Raw genomic sequence first — 22,133 nt, 5'->3', positions numbered from 1 at the left:
TTTCTTTCTTTCTTTCTTTCTTTCTTTCTTTCTTTCTTTCTTTCTTTCTTTCTTTCTTTCTTTCTTTCTTTCTTTCTTTCTTTCTTTCTTCCTTCCTTCCTTCCTTCCTTCCTTCCTTCCTTCCTTCCTTCCTTTCTTTCTTTGAGCTGAAGGTCTTACTTTATTTTTTCCACAGTTTTCTTTCATGGCAATTTGAAGCCAACCCGCAAACAACCTGCTCAAATGTGAAATGAATAGGATAGTCTGTAAATTAGCACTGAGAGCCGCTGAGGAAACTTACCTGGTATGTCTAATAGTCCTAGTTTCTTGGAGACTTGGATCCTTTCTCCTCCCTTGGCTCTTGAGTGTACTTTCACGGATGTCCAGCAGGGGGCAGGGTGGTGCCAGCTGAGGGTTCTGCCCTTCAGGGCTCCTCATCCCCCGATATTCCCAAGGAGAATGCGCTTTGATTGTTTTCCTCTGATTCCATACTTTTTAGAATATCTGAAAAGAACTTACTATGTTTTTGTAGACATTATTTCACTTGATCTTCACATTTTTTCCCCCAAGGAAAGCACTTTTCACATTTTTATGTGATAAAAGAAACTCTGAGAGGCTAGAGGACTTTTATAAGTGGAAGAGCTAGGCGCCACGTGGGGCTTCACTGACTTCTACCCAGAGTGAATATATTCTGTCAGTCTTAAGCACACCCAGACCGAACTGCTTGGTTTTATTTTGTTTATTCATTGTGTGTGTGTGTTTTGTGTATGTATGTTGGCACATCTGTGCCACTTAGAGGGTTTGGAAGCCATAGGAGTTGGTTCTCTCCTTGCTGGCTGTGGGTCCCGGGGTTAGAACTCAGGCCACCAGGCTGGTCACAAGTGCCCACTAAACCATGTTGCTGTGAGCCGACTATGCTGCAGATTCCATTCTGTCCGTGCTCCAGAGTTCATTCGGGTGGCATCCGGCAGAGCCGGGGCTGCAGCTCAGTGCAAGCACCGTGGCTGCCCTGTACTGGAGGCTACATTGCTCATTAGAGAGAAGAATCCCCAGTTCTGCTCTAGGACTGGAGTTAGACAGCTGTGAACCACTGAATCCTCTGGAAGAGTAGTCAACGCTTTTAACATCCGAGCCTCCTTGACATCCCCGTTGGCTCGGTTTATGAAGACCTAGAAAGAAGTCTCAAGTGGACGCCACCAAAATGTTACAATCTAGGGGACTTGATTTTTATTTTTTTTTCCTGCAGGTTAAAGAATTAAAAGGCAGGAAAAATACAGAGTACAGCAGATATCAGCCGGGGGAAAAAAACCAAAAAAAAAAAAAACTCAGACAGAGCAGACTAGAATCAGCCAGTCAAGAAAAGCTTTAACACACACACACACACACACACACACACACACACACACACACACACACACACACATACACACACACACACACACACACACCCACACCACGGGGGGGTGTGTGTGTGGGTATGCCCACACGGTGTGCCCGGCCTTAAACATCCTTAAAGGGTAAAGACAAGCTTTGGCTTTGCAGTGTGGCCTCAGAAATGTGGTTTGCACGACGGAGGATGTTTGCCTCCTGGGTAGGGCCTGGCGGAGCTCTCTACACACCCCACCAGCCAGCTAAAGGAGACAGCCAGCAAACAGCCGCGACATCCTCAGCCTTCTTCACTGGGTTGGTGGTCCAGCAGCTTCGATGTGTGGAAGTGGATGATCCCCTCTCGATTCCTCAGATTTCTTTAATGTTTTTTTTATTAGATATTTTCTTTATTTACATTTGAAATGTTATCCCCTTTCCTAGTTTCCCCTCTGAAAATTCCCTATCCCCTCCCCCTGGCACCCCAACCTACCCACTCCTGCTTCCTGGCCCTGGCATTCCTCTATACTGAGGCACAGAGCCTTCACAGGACCAAGGGCCTCTCCTCCCATTGATGACCGACAAGGCCATCCTCTGCTACATATGCAGCTAGGGCATTTTGCATCTGACTCTGACTCTGTCTCTGTCTCTGTCTCTCATATCTTGACTTTAATTTCCTATAAGCATATAATTATCACTACATTTTGAAGTAGGTTTTCTTTTTTTTTAAAGGAAATTTGGTATTTTTAGTGTAGGTACAGTTTATCTACTTTTCTAATGTTGTCTCCTCAGTCTTCCCATATCTGGATGACACATTGTGTGTGATGCTTACAGCACTCCTCCTATATAAATACCCCCGGGGCGTTTCTTTCCTGAAAAACGCAATTCTAGATCACATGCAGAAGATTGCGAAGGTAGTGTTAGCAGGTTTTGGAAGCTGACTCCTGGAGGTGACTGCATGGCAGAAGGTGGCCAGCAGGGGGCAGTCTCTCCCAGTAGAAGAGAGACGTTGTCTATAGCCATTTGCTTTTTTTTTTTTTTTTTTTTTTTTTGAAAGACTCTTTGAAGGAGCAAAACTGACTTCTTTTTTTTTTTTTTTTTTTTCCATTTTTTATTAGGTATTTAGCTCCTTTACATTTCCAATGCTATACCAAAAGTCCCCCTTACCCACCCACCCCCACTCCCCTACCCACCCACTCCCCCCCTTTGGCCCTGGCGTTCCCCTGTACCGGGGCACACAAAGTCTGCGTGTCCAATGGGCCTCTCTTTCCAGTGATGGCCGACTAGGCCATCTTTTGATACATATGCAGCTAGAGTCAAGAGCTCAGGGGTACTGGTTAGTTCATAATGTTGTTCCACCTATAGGGTTGAAGATCCCTTTAGCTCCTTGGGTACTTTCTCTAGCTCCTCCATTGGGAGCCCTGTGATCCATCCATTAGCTGACTGTGAGCATCCACTTCTGTGTTTGCTAGGCCCCGGCATAGTCTCACAAGAGACAGCTACATCTGGGTCCTTTCGATAAAATCTTGCTAGTATATGCAATGGTGTCAGCGTTTGGATGCTGATTATGGGGTGGATCCCTGGATATGGCAGTCTCTACATGGTCCATCCTTTCATCTCAGCTCCAAACTTTGTTTCTGTAACTCCTTCCATGGGTGTTTTGTTCCCACTTCTAAGGAGGGGCATAGTGTCCACACTTCAGTCTTCATTTTTCTTGAGTTTCATGTGTTTAGGAAATTGTATCTTATATCGTGGGTATCCTAGGTTTTGGGCTAGTATCCACTTATCAGTGAGTACATATTGTGTGAGTTCCTTTGTGATTGTGTTACCTCACTCAGGATGATGCTCTCCAGGTCCATCCATTTGGCTAGGAATTTCATAAATTCATTCTTTTTAATAGCTGAGTAGTACTCCATTGTGTAGATGTACCACATTTTCTGTATCCATTCCTCTGTTGAGGGGCATCTGGGTTCTTTCCAGTTTCTGGCTATTATAAATAAGGCTGCTATGAACATAGTGGAGCATGTGTCCTTCTTACCAGTTGGGGCTTCTTCTGGATATATGCCCAGGAGAGGTATTGCTGGATCCTCCGGTAGTACTATGTCCAATTTTCTGAGGAACCGCCAGACTGATTTCCAGAGTGGTTGTACAAGCCTGCAATCCCACCAACAATGGAGGAGTGTTCCTCTTTCTCCACATCCTCGCCAGCATCTGCTGTCACCTGAATTTTTGATCTTAGCCATTCTCACTGGTGTGAGGTGGAATCTCAGGGTTGTTTTGATTTGCATTTCCCTGATGATTAAGGATCAAAACTGACTTCTTGTATGTTTTAAGCAAACTGTTTTGTGGCTTACAGAGAAGCATCATCTCAGCCTGGTACAACTTCACAACCCGTGGTTCATACTGATTTTTCCCTTGTTAAAAACACTGACTGGGATATTGTCTGGGCATCTGAGCATCATTAAATAGGTGATTCGGATTTTAACTTTTTCTTGAAGGTGATTGATTCATGGCTGTGAATACAGGGCTAGAAGTGTCCCTTTGATATGAGCCTCATATCCCAGGTCCTGGAATTTTTAAGTTAATAACACATGTAGGGAAGAGATTTGTTTAATGATGCACAGCTGTAAAGGGCAAGATCAGAATTAGGGCCAACACATCCAGTTCTTCATGAAGCCTGAGCACTGGGCTGGAGCACTGAGTTAGAGCACAGAGCGACCAGTGACTTCCTTGACCTTGGCAATTGTCTGGAACCAGTAATCCGTCCTGAGAATTGACATGCTCAGAGAGAGGGGCAAAAACAAACACTGGTCTCTGGCAGGCTGACAGAATCCACACATGCTCGACAAATGATTATCTTCGGTGTGAGTCCCTTGGCAATGAAGGACAGCTCTAGCCCGTAGCTGGGTGATAAAGATGATCATGCTAGAGAAGGAAAGAAACTCCCAGGGGAAGCTTGGCTCAGGAGGGTGTCTCGTGCTTCTTCGCCATTGCGGTTGCTTTTGCCGTGGGCAGCCACAATAAGAAAGGGGGCATGCGAAGTGTGCTGTTCACATAACAACTAGAGAGCCCATGCTGGCTGGAGCTTAGAGTCCAACTACCTGGCGAGCCAGAAATCACCCTGGTTTCTGGAGTTCAGCCTGGTAAGTTTGCTCCGCTGCCACCCCACCAGCTGCCTTTTATCATAGGGATCCCTACCTAGGGAGGGCTGAAGTTTGAGGCCAAGGACCAGAAGCTAATGGTGGCTTTCCAGATGGAAACCTTGGCTGATAAAACTAGATTTAATAAACATGGGAACAAGCCCACGGCAAGACTCCTGGAGCTCACTTCCTTGTGTTTTTAAACGTGGTGGTTTGGGACTGCTGAGTGACTTTGCCAGGGAATGGTACTGCTTTGGATGGAAGTGGCTGGGTTGTGTGCCCCGTGGAGTCGGTTCCACAGCAATGCAGAAATCGTGGTGTCTGGTCCTTTCTGGCCAGCAGGGGGAGTGTGCCCCACATCCGGATGGTCGGTGTTACTTCCTGTGCCTCCCCCCACTCCAGCGGGAGCCGTCAAGCCCAGAGTGGCCTGCCTGAGGTGACTCGACTTTCCCCTTGGCTTAATCCATCCCTGGCCCAGTCCTGCCCAGATAATCGATCCTACATCTGCTTCAGCATCTGCAATAAGTAACTTGTCTCATTTGTTTGGAGAACATTCAGTGGGGAAAAAAGTAACCGGACCCATAAAGTAAGCCTATAATGTCCCCCGGGGGTATTTCCCCTTTATGAGAGAGACAAGCTTTGTTTTCTCAATGTCTCAGAAGGGAGAAGTTGTCTAGTGTTAATATGAGGGTTACTTACAGTAGACTGACTCTCAACATGCTCACTCAACTACATTTTACAAGGGGGAGAAAAGGCTACTCAACTTTCTAGTAGGATCCAAGCACCCCCGGTATCACGTAGGTATTGTCGGCGTAAAGCCCATGTGTCTCTCCTCACCCACCCCTGCCCCTGCTGAGAAATCCTGCAGGACTCTAGGAGGAGCTTGATGAAGTGAGAGAGGGGAGGAAGGAGACATGGCTTCAGCCTGTTGCCCTGGCAACTTTGGTTCTCCCTCTTCCTGAGTCAGCTCTTGACCTTTTAATTTTCTGAGTAAGTTGGTCGGAGACTGTTTAGGATCTATGGGTTGGATGGGAAGAGGGGAACCGTCTGCAGGAATCAATGTTTATTTACCTGTTTGTGAGGCGGGGTCTCATGTGTCCTAGGCTGGCCTTGAACTCTCTGGATAGCTCTGGATGACCTTGATCTCTGATCCTCCTGCCTCTATCTGCCAACTGCTACAGTTACAGGCAGGCATACACCCCTGAAGACTGGCGGAATAAACCATCTTGCCTTGAAGGTGCTATAGAAACACCAAGAGGAGTTAACAGCCAACCAGTTTGTGGCTTTGGTATTTTGACTTTTGAGCAGTTGAGGATGGACATAAGCTACACAGAACCTACAAAGCGATGGACATGCATGAGCAGGCACGTTACGTGAAGTGTGAAGCATGTGTAGCTTAGCAGAGGGAGCAACTCAGTCCAAGTCAGATTTAGAACTGGCTTTAATATGGTGTTGTGTCAAGATCTCCTGGGTACCACAGGGACTGGATTTGGGGTGTATGTTAGGGCAATGATAGCATCTTGTCCTTATGAGTATTTCTTATTAGAACCACCCAAAAGAAAGAGTTGTATTAAAAAGCTTGTGACATGACTTAGTCTTCAGTATTGCAGGACAATGAAAAGCCACATCTGTGGCTCTCGCTTGGAAATCTTATTATTAAGAGCGAAGACTTAAAAAAAGCGCATGAGAACACCTCCAAGAAATGTTAACTTCATTTGTGGGATTTACCAGTCACAGTGATGTGTGAATACAGTTCTGCCAAGATATGTGGCGTATGTTTTACTCAGTGCCTCATGGCTGCTGCTCTGTGGACTCCTAATGCGGACCCTTTCAAGTTTATCTGCTGTGTGAGAAGGAAGCCACCAACTTCTTACAAAAAGAAAACATCTTCCTCTCGATTACGGTTTAAAGCTTTCTAAAATATTTCCTCACAAAGTCGCCAAGGAAGTGATTTTAGAACTACCCGTTTTTAAACTTTTCCTTTCAGTTCGAATTCCGAATGGACATTCTAGATGTCAGCTGAGAGGTTTTCATTCCAGGCCACCTCACCTGGGCAGCTCACGGTCTCTGATCTGTGGGCCTATGGTAAGCTGGCTGGCTCCCTTGTGATGTTGAGTAGAAAAACCATCAGTCAGCTTGGGTCCAACATGGTTCCTCCGTGTTCCACTCTTTGACTTTTAAAGGTTTCTTTTCTTACTCCATTGCCAGCCTTCATCTCTGCTTATGCTTTTTCCTCCTTTATCCCCACCCCCCGTGTGTGTGCGTGTGTGTGTGTGTGTGTGTGAGAGAGAGAGAGGGGGGTAAGAGAGAGGGGTGTGAGAGAGGGTGTGTGAGAGACAGTGTGTATGTTTGTGAGAGAGAGAAAGAGAGAGAGAGAGAGAGAAAGTATGTGTGAGAGGCTCTGTGTGTGTGTGTGAGAGAGAGAGAGAGAGAGAGAGAGAAAGAGAGAGAGAGAGAGAGAGAGAGAGAGGGAGACAGAGTGTCTGTGTATGTGTGCGTGTGTGTGAGAGAGAGAGGGTGTGGGTGTAAAAGAGGGTGTGGGTGTGAAAGAGAGAGAGAGAGAGTGTGTGTGTGTGAGAGGGGGGAGAGAGTATGAGAGTGTGTGTGAGAGACAGATGTATGTGTGTGTTTGTCTGTGTTATCTCCTAGAATGGGAAAGATTTCAGCTCACGAGAAGTGCTGGTCACACTTTAGAGAGGTCTCGATTGCACTTAATGTACAGTTTTTTACCTGAGAGAAAGGCTGTTGTTCAGCTGTGTCTTCTCCACAGCTCAAAGCAGGGGGCCGAAAGCACCATTTTTCAGCAGTTACTAAATCATAGAAAAGTGTGACATGTGTCTGGGGAGAACAGGGCAATTCCGAGAGGGTTTTATTCTCCCTGTTATTTCTTTAAGCTTTGAGTATCAGTGCTCAGTTTTAAGTTCCCATGGCGGATGCTCTTATTTTATCGGAAAACTTCAGTGAAATCTCTCAGTGCTGTTATCCAGGGTAGCTTGCAGAACCCAGCCAAGTCTTCCCAGTCCCTCCTCTTTGAGGTCTCCCTTCCTCTGTACTTATCAGATCCTTAGAACTGGCTTCATGGAAGTTAAATATTAGTAATAAGAAAGCCAATACCCCCCAGGGCCCAGAGATTAAGTATCATCCTGGGGTTTGATAGTCAGTCTTTGAAAGGTAAGAACAAACCATGAGCCAGTTGAATTCATTGGAAGGAGTCAGACTGGAGGACAGGGAAGACGGGGAGAATGTTGAGGACGGGGAGGACGGGGAGGATGGGGAGGACAGTGTCCCCAGAGGTTCTGAGTCCTGAGCACCTTCGGGCCACAGAAAATTCCTTTTCTTCCCCGTACATCACCGAGACAGCTCATTTCATTAGCAGTGATTTTGCCACCCTTGACAGACTGATTTATCTTCCAGCCTAAGCAAACATTACCTCTCTCCATTCTATCGATGGTTAATCGAGCCAACCAAAAGACTGGATGACTTTTAACAAATGGCTGTTTATTTTCCTTTGTGTTTTGAAAAATATTCCTCAAGTCACACATTCTACTGATGAGGCAGATGTCACTTCTTGAAGACATATGTGTATGATGTATATGCATGTGTCTTTTTGTCTAGAAGTAATTTCACGTTTATGGAAGTTTCTTGAGTAAGAATAGCATAAAGAACAGTATTTCACCAGTCCTCAGGGTCCATGCCCTGGTGACGTCATCTCTACCTGCTAGACTGTTTGTTTCCCGGTCCTATTCTTTCCTTTCTTTCTCTCTCATGCGCACATGCAATGACATGCCCCTTCAGGGAAGGCACCAGTTTGAGTGAACATGTCAGTGATTCTTTAATTTACAGTGTAATGCCCTTCCATCCCGCTAATGTGCAATGTGGCTTACTTTTGCCTCAGCGCAAACTGTAGCCAGGAGGCGCGTTCCACATCCCTAAAACATTTCTGCAGACTTTTCCCACTTTTATGGCATTGAAAGTTTTGTGGCAAGGGTAGAAGACTCCTCTCTCTATGACTTTGTCTGAATTTCTTCACCACTAGAGTCAGGCTGTATCATGATGCCAGGATATAGCCATTTCTGAAATGCGCGCTTCTCAGAGAGCCAGTTCACCCTGTGGGTAATGCATTTTCAGCACGCAAAACGGCTGCACCAATTCTCAAGTTGTAAATGATCATCATTTTCCCCACTGCAAATGGTCTACAGAGAGACACGTTAAGACTGTGTGGCCATCAGCATCTTCACCTCAATGTCCCCTTAGTGTTAGCATTTGTGGAGGATGCTTGCCTGAGCCAGCCGGTATTGTGGTAGTAACTCAATGATAAGTAAGGATCTACTCTGGTGGGTTTTTGCTTTTGTTTATTTGTTTTCCAGCCAGCACCCGGGAATTAACTAGAGCCTAGACCCCTCCTTTCTCCTAGTTTGCGTGTGTGTGTGTTAAGCTAGTCTCCTCTGTGTGTGTGTGTGTGCTAAGCTAGTCTCCTGTATTGATTATGGTTATGGATGCTAAGAAGTCAGAGATCAAGGCACCATCAAAGTTTGTGCATCTTGTTTGGCTCCTTTCTCATGATGAGTGCCTTCTTTGTGTCTTCAAGGCCCCCCCTCCCCCCAGTCCCACCTACAATACCCGAATCACCCAGGCTCCCCACTCACCCCCGGTTATTAGCATAGGGTCCTTCATGGTCTATTGTCAGAATCTAGGGAACAAACACAGTAAAACCACAGTAGCATGCATCATCTGTGTGGATACACAGTCCCCATTTCTGTTCTGTGCTTCAGATGGCCCCCCCAGTTCTCATCCACATTTAGCTCCATTCGTAGATTAGTCTGGATCTGGCTAGCTGTGAGACGTCCAACCTGGTTTTGTGTGCCTGTGCCATATGGCAGTTATCCATGTGAACATATCCTTATATTCTGATGTAACAGCATATTCCAGGTGCTCCTTGTGGTCTGGAACCTTGCCTTAATCCACTTCTTCAAGAATGTCTATTTCCTTTTAGTGGAGAACAGCATCAAAGATAAAGATCACTAGCTGAACTCATTGCTTCAGAGATATCTCTTTCCAGAGTTTTTAGTTAGAAGATCCGGGAATACAGGCATGTAAACATTCACACAAACATGCATATATACTACACACAGCATACACAGATGGGTCTACATGTATATATTGTACCACAACCCGTATTTTAGCGACTGTGTCAGCCTCAGTTCATAGTCAATGCCTTCTGTGCGGATTTGGCTTTATGTGACTATAACCACCTTGGTTTGCCCCAGATTATGGAAGAATGGCCATTCCAGTTGGCAAGTAGCATGTAGAACTTTACAACCATAGCTTTGCACAGACCCCTTCGATATTATTCTAAGACAAACCAGCTATATTCTAGCTTGGGTGAAATCATCTTTATCCTAAACCACAAATATACCCTTTTATCAAAAATTGTAGGTCTCACTGCCAACCAGTAACACACAGCCATCAACTTTGGGTCCATAGCTGTATGGAGATGGCATTCATCCACCGGAACTGGGTCATATCAGAACACCTTCCCCATTCCACATTTGCTGTTTTTTTTTTTTTTTTTTCTTCCAGGAGTGAGAGCCATGGCTTTCCAAAACTTCCACACATCCCCCCAGTCCTATAGCACATCTAAAAATAATGGCCATGCTCATATAGAACCTACAACAAAATAAAAGCACTAGAATGAAGCGAGGGTCTTCATTCTCCTTTTTCTTCCATCTTCCCACCCTGGCCATACTGAGGGGCACAGGAGGTTGTGATGAAAATTATATAATAGCTCAAGTTGTTATTAGATAATAACCCAAATTATCTATTTTTGAGAAACAGTTTTGGCCCTGTGTGATGATTATAATTTTCATTTGACACACACTTGAGCTAATTTGCTGCACTGTCCCCTCTTTGCCCTGCTAGCTTTGTTTTTATAGTGGAGGAAATTTTAGTTGGTTAGAAAAACATTTTCTTTTTCTCTAAACAGATTTATTCATTTACAGTTTCACGGATGTATATACTACATTTTGACCACATCTCCCATTATCCTCTCTTACCACTCCTGCCTGCAGAACCCCTTCCCCTCCCACCCAGCCAGTTCTCTCTATCTTTCATCTTGCCTTTTTCTTTTTTTCTTTTTCTTTTTCTTTTCTTTTTTTTTCTTTTTGTGTGCCTGTCTGCACAGCAAGAGGTGGGTTGTCTCCCCAGCTTACCCCTGGCCACACCACTAAAGGATGTGACCCTCCCTTCCCCACCAACCACAACTACCTGCAGCTGGAGCCTCACAAAGCCCTTCCCCATTCTATGACAGAAACGCCTGGCCCCAGTTTTGGGAGGGTAAGCACCAATGCTGTGTGCTTAGGGGATGTGGCACCGGTGCGGAAACCCGCGCGTCTAGAAGACAGTGTTTCCCGGAATTCCTTCCCTCCTCCACTCTCACATTCGTTCTGCCCCTCTTCCGTGATGTTTGCTGAGCCTTTATAGGAGTACATTGAACATTAACTTGTTTCCGAAAGTAAAAAGGTAAAAGCAGGTGGATCCGGAATGTGTTCTGTCCTCCATATTCCTCTTCTGTGGCATCCTTTCTGGTCAGACAACAAAACATGCTGTTTCTCCTCCCCTCCACCCACCCACCCTCCCTCCCCGAAAACAGAAACATTACATTTTGTTTGTGTATAAGCCAGCTCACAGTGTGGTATTTGTTCTCCAGCGGGAGGGTGTTTCCACTTGTTGGCTAGTATCCTGCCTTGGTCAGAGGACTTGCTCACTCCTTCACAGAACATCACAGTAGCCATCCTGTGCTTGGCTCGGAGTGTGTTCAGGCTCCTTTGACTGTTTCTACAAAGTTTCACTTATGGTGACTAAACTCTTGTCTGTATTTCAAATTGTTGAAGGGATATTATGGGGATAAATTTCCAGGAGCAGGGTTCCTAGGGTTGAGAGGGAACTCCGTTCAATTTGTTAGATATTCTGTGGGGTAGCAGTATCTTGTACCCCAATGATAATGTATGAAAGTCTGGCTTCCCGATGCCCTCTGCTCAGGTTTGTGAATTTTTCCAAATCTTATTGCTGAGTACTGTTTTGTGATTTCAGTCACTGTGCATTATTAGTAGTATTAATGAAGTGAATATCTTTTCATATAAGTAAGTTGCCTGTTTTTATTTTATTGTCTATTGATCGATGGTATTTTTTTTTTACTTCCCTCAACTTTTAAAGTTTTTTTTTCTTTATATAATTGGGATAGTAGCCCTTTATCTATGATACATCAATATTATGTATATTGAACATATTTCCTTCTGGCTCGTATTTTATGATCTGACTTTGCCTATGTCCGTTGAGTCTTCAGTTAAAAGCATTTAGTTCTGTTGCCATTGTTTTCTTAAGGTGCCTCTGGATTTGGCTTTAGTCATAGTTAAAAAGCGTTTCTTAGTCTGTATCACAGGTGAACATGTTCTTCTTCCCTATACTTATGTAGTTATATTTTTAAAACTCAGATTGTGGCTTGCTGTAATATTTACTTTTCTATATGATGTGAGGAATTGATCAAAAATTCCCAAATAAATAATTTATTGACACAGTTTATATAAAATTTATTACTGTGCCAGTTATTTGAATGATGTATAGGATTCTATATCTACATAAGCTGTGGTGTTTTCATATATACCAATATATGCTTCAGATATACATATATGTTTTAATATGGCACACACATGAATGCGTGCACATACACACACATATATGTATATATATATTTCAGATATATGCACACACACACTTAAGTAAATATCCTTTTAGGATTTAAGATGAAGCCACCACCTAAAGCTTTCTGAATTTGGATTATTGTAATTCTGGCATTTTGTATTGTATTTGTGTTTGTGTTGTAACCCTGGCATTTGCGTCCCACATGATAATGACGACAGTAGCTGTCAGTCATCTCTAGCACCACTTCAGAGAGGACAGAAGTGGTGGCTCCTGAGCTCAGTCATTAGAAGTTGTCAGGGGTCCGGGGTGGAGCCTCATTTTACATCAGTTTTAAAGGTAACACAGCAAAGATGGAGCAAAGTTCTTTCTTAAGATGGTCTTAGAGAAAAGAGGCAGCCCCGTTGGAGGCAAATATCCAGGCAGCATGTGTGAGAGTCATGGTTAAATTATCTGCATGATGGCACACATAGCACTGGAGGGCGACTCACAGAGCTAGGGCTCTTCCTAGCGCCGCCGTGGCTGCTGGAGATAAACTCACATTCGCAGCTCCATAGCTGAGATTTCAATTTCATTTGCTTACAGTACTGAGTTCTGTGGTTTTCAGTCCTTTCATTTTACACATTGCTTTGGGCTCGGAGGGACTTCTCTTTGTGACAAAACCCCCTTTAGCGTACAGTGACAGGTGGCTTCTCTGATCCTGTGAGATTAGAAGGACTACACTTGCCAGAGTTTAGCATTAAACGTTTTATGACTCTGCTCCATACAATCCCGATATGTTCTTTCAGAACCAGGGGTATAAATGGTTGTGCATGGAGACCATAATCAATTTAACACTCTACTAGTCTTGGCTGGGCCTTTCACTGTGTGGTAGACAGCAGAAATACTTCCTCTCCTTTTCTTACTGAATCCACTCAGAAAAATTTGTTTTCCTCTGATCATTCATTCCTACTTTTTTAAGCTCAGGGTCTGTCGTGATTCTAGTGTCCACTATATCTGCTCCCCACAAATAAACTTCCAGGCTCTGGTACACATGTGCATATTTTACAGTGTGATAGTAAAAGTCACGGAGGGCAGGGACCACATGGTCAGCATGGTCTTAATGCTTTTCAGGTTGAAACCATCAACCTGGCATTAAGCACAGGAATTTTTCTGTTCACTGTCCAAGAGTACCAGGCAGCAACGGAACAGTTAAACTTAGCTTTTTGGCAAAGACTTGGATATCTACCCTCTGGCTTCCTCTGGTTCGCATCTGTATTTCAGAACGCAAAATTAACACGGATTTAATTTTGGTGAAATCTGCCTACTAAATGATGCTTGCAAATAGCACATTCACCCATTAGCATTTGGGATTTTGATTAAACCATTTTGCAAGTAATTTCGCATTAGTGGCTGTTAAAGAGTATAGCTTGAAAGGGGGGAAAATACGTTTTGGCATTTAGCACTGTGAGTTTCTCTGCATTTTATCAGCATCTATGCAAATTCTAATGCGGCCTTTTAATGTACAGCTGAACCCTTCTGACCCCAGCACTAACAGTCTGCTGTATAAAATAATCTACATGCCTTCATTCCTAAAACGTCGAAAAGAGGCAATGGCTTCCTTGGCACTTTTAGCATTGTCTTCTTGGCTTATTAGCCCTAATGGGATGTATCCGCTCCATTTTTGCCTTGATTTCTTCTGTTTCATTGTGCCCTCCCCCCACTCCTTGCCCAGAGCTTCTGGGGTACACCGTCTGCAGGTGCCTTTTTCCTCCTCACATGCTGGTTTCTACCCACTGCTTGTCTTTGGAAATGCCTCCATCTCATATGTCAACAATCTCTGGTTATCTCAAAGGTACCTCGAATTATCCTGACTGAACCTTCAGCTTCTGGTGAAGACAGCAGCTTGGTGCTTCGTGGGATCCATGACTTGGACTCAGAAGCCGGAGCCAGCGCCGGTGTCCTCCATGCTTCATAGGTTGTTTGAAACCTTTTTTTTATGTCTTTCCCCACCCTTCTGTTTTCCTAGGAAAATGGCTTAATATCGTTGCCATTTATGTGTTTGTGTTGATGGAATCAACTAAAGTTGATACCATAGGCATAGTTAAATAGGTTGTACCGAAGTTGTTTTCAATAGAGTGGGAACAAAAGAAAGGTATTTAGGTTTAGGTTGTCTTTTATTTACAAATACTGACATGAGATTAAAATTGTAAAACTTGGAATAAAACACTCGATCAAATAAAGTTATGGGCTTACTGAAATTTTTCAATGTTTAGGCTAAGGAGATGGCTCTGTGGGTAAAGTCTTTGTTGCTATTCTGTCTGGACTCTACCCCCACAGTTCCTGGCAATAGCCAGGTATACTCCTCCCCACAGTTACCTGGCAACAGCCAGGTAGGCCTGGTCCACTATAAAAGGAGCTGCTTGCCCCCTATTCTCCCTCTTGTCTCTCTTAAGCTCTTACTCTCTTGCCTCTTGCCCCCGGCTCCCCCCTCCATCCCCTTCCCCCCTCTCTCCACTGTGGGGGTGGAGTCCAGACAGAATACCAATAGTCTTGCCTGTTCAAGTATGAGGATCTAAGTTCAAATTTTCAGTACACTTGTAAAAGCTGGGCACCATGACATACTCCTGGACCCTTCACACTAGGGATTTGGAGACAGATGGTGCTCACCGGCCAGCCAGCCAGCCCCAAACAGGCAGAATCCCCCATGTCAAAGTGTACACACACACACACACACACACACACACACACACACACTTCCTATTGTTTACTTTATGTGTATTTTATTAAATACGATAGTCCACAGCATTACAGTAACTATGATGGTGTTTTCACTCATTATATTTCATGGGGAAGAATGATGAAAATGATTGCATAGATTTTTTTTTTTTACTTTATTGTGTTGTGTTGCTAAGCCAATTATTTGCTTTATGTACGAATGCCTTGGTTCCTGAAGTTGTTTACTGTTCATTGGAATAGAGAATGTTTTCAATTTAATAAATAACTTCTTATTTATATGCATTTATTTTGAGAAAGAACAAATGATACCAATTTATTATGTACCCCTTTTCTTCTGAACATTATTAATCCCCTCACGGAGTAATGAATTTCTCTCAGGATAATATTCTTCTCTCAAGTAATCAAGTAACTACTATCCCTCTTAAAAATATTTTAGCCTGTCTTTATTTTTTTTTCAAGTTTATTTTTCTCAGTAATTTCTTGTCATTGTTAAGAATGATAGAGCTGGTTTAAAGATATCAGATCGTGTGGTATCATCAATCTTAGCCCTTTGCTCCTGGTCACAGGACAGCTGCAGCCAGTTCAGACATATCTACTTTTAGAAAAAGAGTCAGTCCCTTAACTTTGCAATTTAGGAGATGTATAGGAACCTCTCCTTGGGAGGATCTGTTACTTGAGAGCACACGTATCACATCTTCTATTTGCAGAAACATCTTACTTTTCAGAGGTGTCCTCTAAAACACGCATCTTAAATGTGTTATACACTGTTCACCATGCTCCAAATGATGGTTAAAGAACCGAGACAATAAATATAAATGAAACAGATTCTTGCCTTTGTGTCACTTCTGGACTCACCAGGAAAGAAGGATGTGGAAACAAAGAACAGATACTGGTAGCTGGGTACACTACTGCACGAGGGAGAAGCCATAGAGCTTGCTGCTTCAAGGCATAGGGAAAAGGATGGAGTTGCTCTATGGAACTTGAACAGATGCGGACTGATCTACAATGTGGCACTAAGAGTGAGAAGGAGGAGTAAGATAAGGAGGAGGAGGGAGAGGAGGAAGAGGAGGAGGAAGAGGAGAAAAAGGAGAAGGAAGGGGAGGAGGAGGAGGAAGAGGAAGAGGAGGAGGAAGAGGAGGAGGGGGTCCCTGAAACATCAGGTCCAGCATATGTGCAACCCTTGGAAATGCCAGAGCACAAGAATCACAAGTGATTCTGGGTGGTTTGATTCTAGGCACAATTGGTGGAGATCTAAATAATCCCCTCCTTTATTCGTGGATCTTAAATTTCCCCTCATTAATTATGTTGCAGTCTTTTATATTTGCCTGGTATTGATTCCTTAGACCTTCATTTTACACGCACTATCCTGGAACCCATAGATTACAAAACTCCGCTATTTTTCTTGTATCAATGTTAGTCTTTAATGAAATTTCTATATTGGCAGTTCAATAGCCTAATCTCACCTACCGACATAGATAATGAGGTATTTCCCCTTTTCATCCTGTGAAGCTTAAATACAAAAATTAATTCATTATGATATCAGAAAATCAGGATATTTTATAGATGAGCCAAATTACTTTGGAAAAAGAAGAGCATTTAACTGGGAATGTGAACCAACATGGCTTATGTAATGGGCTTCTGTCTTAAGTATAGAAACATACAGATAACCAAATAAGAATGAAGAGGGCATGTCTTGGAATCACAGACCTCCTACACTGTGCAGTGTGTGGCCCCATTCCTACTTTCTTAATGACATGCCCACTTGACTAATTGAAGGTTGTTAGCTAGTCCCTGAAGAGCTTTACATTTGCTACCTCTAGTAAAATCTCAGGCAATATAAACTCTTTTACCTGTAGCTCTTCTCAAGGTATGGTGACATAAATCTATTGTCATTGACACTAATTGGCCACATGATTGATTAACACTGACACCAGCTTGCTTGATGAACACTAAGGAAATATGTCTATAGCATTAATCTTTTTTCTAATTCTTAAGTCGTCTTTCTGTGCGTGCACCATGCCCTCCTGCCATTTCTATGTCTCTAACGATCCCTTCTTGATAGACATCATAATCTGAAAACTTTTCTCAAATTATGCAAGTAAAACACAATGATAAAACTCCTAGTCTCTAGACATGATGTCTAACTGTAGCCTCCCCAAGCCTGAATCGGGCTTGTGCAGACCTTGTCGCCACTGAGGTGGGGCCACCTGCAGTGCAGCTTTCCGACTTGACTGGCTTCTTTTGAAGTGACAACTGCCCTGCTCTTCTCCGAGATGCTGCTACTCACCGAGAGGCTGAACCTGTCTTCCTGAGACAGTCCTGAATAAGCAACAGCCTGGCGACCAAGTGCTGACAGCATGGCCACAAAGCACCAAGGATAGACTGGTGCGGGAGGGGTGGGTATTGGCCTTCCCCCTTTTAAGCAGTCTCTTAGTAAACTTGCGGGCCTTGATCAGAGAAAAATTTGTCTTGGCCTCATTCTTTTCTCGAGTCTAGTCTCTCTCTCTTTCAGCCCCAGCCTGCCTTCCAGAAATACCCAGTTCATGTAGGCTGCAGGCTGGCTTACTACTACACTAACAAATGTATGGTGGTAGCTAACTGTACTCTCTTGGCCCTCAGTGTCTTCTCGGCTAAAATATCTATAGTGAATGGGATGGGATATGGCTTAGTGAGAGTGCTAAGTTACAATCAGGAAGCCCTAGGTTCTATCCTTAGGACCACACCAGAAATTAAAAAGAGGAAAAAAAAAGAAAAGAAAAGAATTTATCTGTGAGGCCATTCTCTGTGAGTGCCATGGAGAGGTTCGGGTTGAGTGATCATGGCTTACTGTTGTTTGGAGTCTTGGGGCTGGTGACAGTATCATACCTCTTGATTTACTTGAGAGTACGCCTGACCTAAGAAATTATCCCCCTTTAACTTTCAGTAACTTCAGCACTGCACGGGGGCGAGTGGTCTTTAGACTGAAGGCTACGGACTGATGTTGGTGTTTTGTTTTGCTCAGCGGAACAAGAGAGCTCATTGCTCTCTGGAATGCCTTAGATCTCTATAACGGAGAAGTAAACAGGAAGACACTCCAGGCCACTCATTTTAGTAATTTCTAAGTCGATTCTAGAGGGACAAAGGGATGAAGTAGTATCAAACTGAGATAAGAAGCAGGGATGTCTAAGTCTCAATCCAAGAACACTTCTATGATGCCTCTGAGACCTTCAAAGAGAGAGATTTTGGTGGTGATGTGGGGCTTAGTTACAGAGAGTTAATGTTTCTGACTTATAAAGAAACCACTGAGTTTTAAGATATCTTTACCTTGTGTGCCAAGGAAGGGGGCCTCCGTCCTCAGTTCTTATCCCTGATGGTTTTGAGTCAACAGGACTTAGTATGAGCTCTGACTTCTCAGTGGTTGGAGGAGCATGAACAGGGTTGCTTCTTTGCCTCAGATACTCTGGGATGCAGACATCTCAATTATGTTATGTGCCTTTGCTGTTGTGGTCCTGTCTTTAATCCTGGCTATGCAGGAGGAATCTTTTTAACTACAAGCCTGCCACAAGTGCCCCTACCCATGAGGAAACCTATTATAGGTGAGTGAAATCATGTTGGCTCTACGAAACTTCTCAGTAGATTGGATTTCATTCCTAAATTATCATTGTCAATTATATCATTGCCAATTAAATAATTCTTTTTCTAGCACGAACTAGCTTAACACTAGAAATCAATCTTGTATTTTTATTTGATTGCTTGGTCCTTTTGATGATGATGATGACAATGACAATATTTATTTATTTATTTATTTATTTATTTATTTATTTATTTATTTTCTGTTTCTCCGGTTGAGATTTCTAGATGTATCTTGCCTGGGCATCTCCAGTACAGCTTGTGATTTTCCTGTATCACTCTTTGTTGAATACTGCCTGTGACAGACTGATTGGACTTGAAGCTGTCCTTCTAGAGCACCCTTCTAGTTGAGTTTCCTGTGGAATTAGTGAGAGAGGAACTGGACTGAAACCCAGAGGCAGAAGCATAGTTAGTGTTGAGAGGACAGGATGCAGAGGCACCTGATGGATCCCAGGTGTTTCTCACAATGCCCCCCTTGATGACCCTTCTGTCTCTCTGACTCCTGGACCTGCTGACCATCTGTGACCTCAGACCCACCATCAAGAGTGGTAGCTGCCAGGGGCAGCAGTTCCCCTGAGACCTCCAGGAATTTGGCTCTTCAGCTCTGCCTTAGAGGCTCAGCCTGCCTGGCTTCCCAGTGGGGAAATGTTGTCTAGGCCAAACCCAGTAAGCACCTCTTGGGATCCTTCACAAGTCTGTCCTCTAACTGCACTTTCCATCTTTCTCCTTCTCTTGCTGTCCTCACACTACATAAGCTCTAACTCCTATATTAAATCTCTTATTTCCATATTGGTTGTCTCTCTGATGCCCAGCAGATAACTACCCATCTAGGCTCACTAGTTTCCTCTTCCAGAGCAAAACTTACATGGTAAAAATATCCTGTGCTGACCCAATCTTTCTCTATCCCAGTTAATCTTTGATCCTCAGAAAAAGCATTTGACAAAATACAACACCCTTCATGTTAAAAGTATTGGAGAGGTCAGTAAGTCAAGGCCCATACTTAAACATAATAAAAGCAATTTACTGCAAACCAACAGCCAATATCAAATTAAATGGAAAAATACTTGAAGCAATCCCACTGAAATCAGGGACAGGACAAGGATGCCCACTCTCCCCATATCTATTCAATATAGTACTTGAAGTGCTAGCTAGAACAATAAGACAACAAAAAGATCAAGGGGATACAAATTGGTAAAAAAGAAATAAAGGTATCATTATTTGCAGATGATATGATAGTATACATAAGCGACCAAAAATTCTACCAGAGAACTTCTCCAGCTGATAAACAGCTTCAGCAAAGTGGCTGGATATAAACTTAGCTCAAATAAATCAGTAATCTTCCTTTATACAAATGATAAACAGGCTGAGAAAGAAATTAGGGAAACAGCTCCCTTCACAACAGTCACAAATAATATAAAATACCTTGGGGTAACTCTAACCAAACTAGTGAAAGATCTGTATGACAATAACTTCAAGTCTCTCAAAAACAAAATTAAAGAAGATCTCAGAAAATGGAGAGATCTCCAATGCTCATGGATTGGGAGGATTAACATAGTAAAAATGGCCATCCTACCAAAGGCAATCTATAGGTTCAATGCAATCCCCATCAAAATCCCAACACAATTCTTCAATCTATTTAGACAGTCTTGGTATATAGCTCAGGCTAGACTAAAAGTCTGAAAGTCTAACACTTATAAAAGACCTTTTATAAGAGTTCTTAGCACTGGGTTCTGTCTTTTTTTTTTTTTTTTCGATTGGATACACACACACACACACACACTCATATATATATATATATATACATATATATATATATATATATATATAATATATTTACATTTCAAATATTTCCCCTTTCTGGGTCTCTCCTTCAGAAATCCCCTATTCCATCCCTTCTCCCCCTGCCTTTATGAGGGTGCTCCCCCACCCACCCATCTAGTCCTGTTTTCCTGCCTTAGCATTCCCCTACACTGGAGTATTGAACACCCTCAGGCCCAAGGACCTCTCCTCCCACTGATGTCCAACAAGGCCATCCTCTCCCACATACGTGGCCAGCACCATGGGTCGCTCCATGTGTATTTTTTGGTTGGTGGTCCAGTCTCTGGGAGCTCGGGGTAGGGGGAGTCTGGCCTGTTAACATTGTTGCTCCCTCCATGGGGCTGCAAACCCCTTCAGCTCCTTCAGTCCTTTCTCCAACTCCTTCATCAGGGATCCCAGTGCTCAGTCCAATGGTTGGCTGCCAGCATCTGTCTCTGTATTTTCTGGCTTTGGCAGAGCCTCTCAGGAGACAGCCATATCAGGCTTCCATCAGTAAGTGCTTCTTGACATCCACAATAGCATCTGGGTTTGGTGGCTGTATATGGGATGGATCCCCAGGTGGGTTAGTCTCTGAATGGCCTTTCTTCAGTCTCTGTTCCACATTTTGTCTCCATATTTCTTCCTTTGAGTATTTTGTTCACCCTTCTAAAAAGCACTGAAGCAGTCTTCCTGTCAGTAACAACATTGAAGCTAACATTTAAAAAATGCTGATGTTGGAGTCCTTTAAATATATAAAAATTAACAAAACGGGAGAAAAGAAATAATGGAAAAGGGCTTGATTGTAAAATTAATTGCAGGCATTTACATTCATGGCCTCTCATATGTAATTAGCACACCACTGCATAGCAGTGGCACACATTAGATATACCACTCCACGGACGTCATTCGACTGAAACAGGAAGTTCAGTGCATAACCCTTTTCTTGTTTGGGTCGTATGCTTATTTTCTGACAACCCAGAACAACTAGAGCAAAAAACTATTCCCACGAGATCGTAGTGACGTACTGCTGTCATTTTAAACTTCCCGTCCTGAGAACAGCATTGAGAGAACTGTTAGTCTTAGTGTTCTGAGGAGAAACTAAGGTTCAGGGGTGGAAGGCTTTGCTTTGGGATCTGTAGGCAAAGTCTAAGTGTGGTATGAAAATGTGAAGAGATGACTTGGGAAAGCCAGGGGCAAGGACACCACTTCTTATTTGTCCCTGAAGTCAGCCTTACTCAAATATTTGCTTTAGGTGAGTGTGCCTACCTACACTTTATGACCCATAGGCTTCCTTCTTGGTCCTAGTAGACATTCACACCTCGAACCAAAAGTCTCTGTCCATCTGAGAACCAAATGAAGCTAAAACCAAAAGAAAAAAAAATGCAGACGAGCGTGTGGTTGACCCTAGCTCTCAGCATGTATTCCTGTCACTCTGATAAAATGGTTCTGAGATTCATCTTCAAGGAAAGGACAGAGGTACAACCGAGGCTTCTAAAGGCTATTAAAGTATTTCCCCCTCTTTGCCCTAGTGTCCCTTGAGGTTCTTACCATCCTCCTGCCTCAGTTTCCCTGTTGCTAAGATTGCAGGTGCACAAATCCACACTCAGCTTGCTTTCAAGGTTTTAGAAGCCACAGTGCACTGTCCTCTCGCAGGAAAGAGTGGCTACTATCTCCTTTTGTTTGTTTGTTTGTTTGTTTGTTTCTTGTTTGTTTGTTTGTTTGTTTTTTCTTTCATTGTAGGTTAGCAGTTATTTTACACTCCCTGAAAAAACACTGTAGCAATTACTCAATGAATAGTGCACAATTAATTTATGAACAGAAAAATTACAT

At 43.3% G+C, this 22,133-nt stretch overlaps 1 long non-coding RNA gene across 1 annotated transcript in view; it reads left to right on the top strand.

Moving 5' to 3' along the window:
* 5730403I07Rik (RIKEN cDNA 5730403I07 gene) overlaps positions 1-15,722 on the top strand; it is a 33,005-nt gene extending 17,283 nt beyond the window's left edge. The window contains exon 4 of the long non-coding RNA NR_040378.1: positions 14,014-15,722. This is a non-coding gene — a long non-coding RNA (RIKEN cDNA 5730403I07 gene). The remainder of the gene's footprint in view (positions 1-14,013) is intronic.
* The last annotated feature ends 6,411 nt before the right edge of the window (positions 15,723-22,133 follow it).

Source organism: Mus musculus, chromosome 9 (assembly GCF_000001635.26).
Source record: "Mus musculus strain C57BL/6J chromosome 9, GRCm38.p6 C57BL/6J".
NCBI classification, from domain to species: domain Eukaryota; kingdom Metazoa; phylum Chordata; class Mammalia; order Rodentia; family Muridae; genus Mus; species Mus musculus.
Note: the sequence above shows the minus strand (reverse complement) of the source record. Positions and strands in the feature narration are given on the sequence as shown.